The sequence below is a fragment of the Fukomys damarensis genome, unplaced genomic scaffold (assembly GCF_012274545.1).
Source record: "Fukomys damarensis isolate Sample0158 unplaced genomic scaffold, DMR_v1.0_HiC HiC_scaffold_18, whole genome shotgun sequence".
NCBI classification, from domain to species: Eukaryota; Metazoa; Chordata; class Mammalia; order Rodentia; family Bathyergidae; genus Fukomys; species Fukomys damarensis.
In genome coordinates, this window is record NW_022900930.1 from 12612015 (window position 1) to 12616055 (window position 4041).

Sequence of the window (4041 nt, forward strand, 5' to 3'; positions counted from 1 at the left end):
CCCAAGAGCCCGAGTTAAAACCCAAAAAAAAAAAAAAAAAAAAAAAAAAAAGACAGAAATTTATGAACAAATGGGTTTGCTGCAAATTTATACCTAATGGTCATTAATGAGACCCCTGTTAATGGTGTTGATAATCTAATGGTCATTAATCACCTAACCTAATGGTCAATAACAGGTGACCAAGGAAGAATCAGTAATAAAAAACTAATTATTACTGAATAGCCATGTATGATTACTATAGGTTGTCATAAAATTTAATAATCTCAGTTTCTCGTGATGTGACATCATATACATAGATATGTATGCATAATATATATTTATATTATAATAAAAACAAAGATTAAAAATCCACTGAAAGGCTTTAGTGGTTATCCTTATCTGTGGATGGTGACATCATAGACATAATTTTTATCCTTATCCTTTCCTGTATTTTTCAAATTTTGTGCAAGTATCATTTTCTCTTATGATGCAAGTTCTTTCGACGGTCATAAAGCAAGGGATGAGAGGACTGTGATCACATTTGGCAGAGAAGATTATTATACAATGGTACAAGCTTTTAAAGAGAGATAATGACCTTGTCTGCCCCTCCTAGGAGGTGTTTATAGGATAAACTTTTAGGACGAACTTTTTTTTTGATATCAGAGATCAAACTCAGAATGTTGTGCTTGCAAGGCAGGTGGCAGCACCACTGAGCTAAATTCCCAGCCCTACAGGATGAACTTTTATCTGAATAGGATAATTCAGAATAGGAAAAGCTAACAGAACATATTATTACTTAAGTACATGATTCTCTTCTCTCCAATATCTTCATTTTTTTTCTTTTGAAACCTCAGGACCTGACAGAGACTGAAGATTCAACTGTGTAATTTTATGGTGTACTCAGCCTCCAAAAGTGACTGCTCAAAATCAGAGGAGTCCTATTTGGATCCCAGTTCCAAGGACAGAACCCTTAGGGCTGATCTCCATTTTTTCCATGTCTTTCCTAAAAAGACCACAACCTCCTTCAAGGGTTATGTCTCTCGCCATGAGACTACAACCTTTTATGAAGGATGTGTAGTGGGCTGCTCAGTCCATAACCTTCCTTCTGTTGAAACAACAGAGACAAGAAGTGTAAGAGAATGCATTGAAGAGAAAGATCAAACTCAAGACAACCCTGGGCAGGCTTGCAAACCCAGCACCAACCCGGTCAAGCAGGTCTAGTTACAGATCCCTGCCTAGTTCTCACCTTTGGGTGTCAATGGAATCCCTGCTTTTCTCTCAACATCTAATTAAAGTCTGTGTCCTCTGCCAAAACTTGCCTTTGTGCTAAAGCGAACAGAAAAAGGGGCTGAGGTCCCTTGCTCAGCTCTGCCACTTACTTGCTGGGTAACCTGGTGCAAATCACTAAAACATCATTTTGAAACTTCAGCTACCTCCTCAATGAACTAGAACTGGCAATACCCATGTCAAAGATAGTTGTAAGGGTTACTGACATTGTACAGATGTTTTAATGTATGGTTATATATGTCTACTTCAGTATGTTTTTCTGTCAAATACAGGTCTTTATAAAAATCATGCTCCATCCTTAATGACTCTTTGCGTTCCTTATACTCAATTCAAGAAAAAGCCTTGGCAATAATATAAGGCTTCAGAAAATGGATCATCATATCACTGCTTTCCTCCTTCCACCCCCGCCCCCAGTACCAGGGATGGACCTCAGGACCTTGCACTTGTGAGGCAGGCTGTGGCACCACTAAGCTAAATTCCGGCCCACCTCCTTCCCTTTCTTAAAGGGACTCTATCCCCAAATAATCTCTCAGCCCAAACAGTAAACTATGTCTTTTTGTTCCTCTTTCATTCTGTTTCTCTGCTTGAGTCATATCCCTGCCCTTCCCCCATTCATCTATCCAACATTCATTCAACAACTCTTAAATCCTTTAGGTGTCTCCTAGACCTACCGCTCAGCCGGTCTTTGTTGCTCACTGTTGTTTGTCCCTCAGTAAAGGACACACATCGAGTGCCTATGGCCTAATTGCTCCCCACACACCTTGTCACAGTGGCTGGGAGGCCCGCAGCCATCCCTTGGTCCTAGAAAGAGGATAACTGCCTCTAGACTCACACGTTCCCAAAAGTTCAGCCAGCAGCATGAGACAGCAGGAAGAATGTCCACCGCATCGGAATGGCAGGATAGAAACATCCCATCCCAGCTGCAGTTGAAATGGAAACTGTTGCCATTGGAGTACAGGGGGAAAAGACTCCAGGGAAGCACAGGAAAGAGGCTAGGCCTGGAGCAGCAGTGCTCCAACCACCTCAGCCTCCTTCTCCCTCCTTTTAATCAGACCTGTAGTTCTTACCTGTTCTACAATTAGGTTTTCCTGTACCACTTCAGTTTTAAAAGAGACTCTAATGTTTCAATAAAAACACTGAAACCACTAGCCTCTGGGTATGTTGGTGGGACGGACTTCCAAGGATAAGGATACTGTGGGAGAAGCAAAAGAAGACCGCTGAATAGAACCAAGAACTAAGCAGAACCCCAAATTCCTCACTATATGGGACACAGTTGGCTTAATGGAGATGTCCATTGACCACATCGACGGTTCAATGCTCAGTAGTTCTGCGGGTCTAGATAACTATTTTCTGCCTGGTTATTCTGAAGATCAGCTTAACTTTGGTAATGAAGAAATTGGCCAGATACTATCATGACTGGGGGCGGGGGACAGAGCAGGAGAAAACCTTCAGAAAATAAGAAAAGTAAATCTTGAGAGAAATCTCAAAGGACATCTGATACAGTCACCTCCTGGATGCAAAGATACCTTCTACACCATTCTGGACACATGGCCTGTAGCCTCTGCACCAATTTACTTGGTGAGAAGAGCACACAGACAGCAAAGCAGAAAGCCACTGAAGATCCTTCTCCAATTTAGGCAGATCAGGCTCTTGTCTTCCTACCACCCAAGGCCTCCGTCCGTCTTCTCATTTCGTCTTCTCACTTGGCTATCGGAGGAGTGCTAATGCCCCTGACCAGAGTGACCGTGGAGGATTCGGGACGCACACACCGTTCTCTTCCCAGTCCCATCACCAACACAGGGCAGGTTACACACAGGGCAGAAATCACACACCGGATCCAAGGGAAAACAAGCTTGGTTCTGGAATTCCTTCCAAAGAAAACTGCGGCTTTTTCTGATTGTAAGCACAATACTGGTGATGCCTCAGACACTATTTTCATGTCCTCCTGATGAATACCAAGCCATTCCTCACCTACCCCCACGAACATCCCTGATAACCTCCCTGAAGAAATGAGTTAGAAACAGTCATAGAGTCTTCTGAGGGGACGGTCTCAGTTTAATTGCTTGTTCCTTGCACCCCCAAAGTTATTCTCTAGATGTCCATCAGAAAAATAAGAAACATAGTTACATTCCATCTGCCCACTTTCTTCATCCATTTGTAAATTGAAAGGCATTTCAATTAAAAAAAAGAATAAGCAGGGTGTGGTGGCATAAGCCTGTAATCCCATTATGCTGGGATACTGAGGCAAGAAGTTGACAGTTTGAGTCTAGCCTCAGCAGGTCAGCCACTTAGGAAGATCCTATCTCAAAGTTAAAAAGGTCTTTGCTTAATATTTAATGAATGAAGAAATTAAATTCCTTTAAACATCTCCATTACAAACTTAGTAAATATTTTATAAAATATGTCAGGTTCTTTCACAAGTAACTGTAGTACCAGCTTTTCAGGAGCCTGAGACAGGTGGATTACTTCAGCCCAGAGTTCAAGGTCAGTCTCCAAATCATGGCAAGGTCCTCTGTCAAAAAAGAAAATTAGTTTCCTATATTCTGAGAGGTACAATGCTACCCATTTCAACACATGATCCATTCTTGCTTTCCATCCCATGGAGACGATCTGCACAGAATTCATTCCAAGCAGTCGGGCCTTTGCCTGCCTGTCCTGCCCTTCCATTCTTACCAACTCACACTGCATGGAACTCTCTGCAGGTCTTCAAAACATGCGCAATCGACACCACAGTTTTACTTGTACCTGATAACTCCCTTCCCACTGATATTTAAA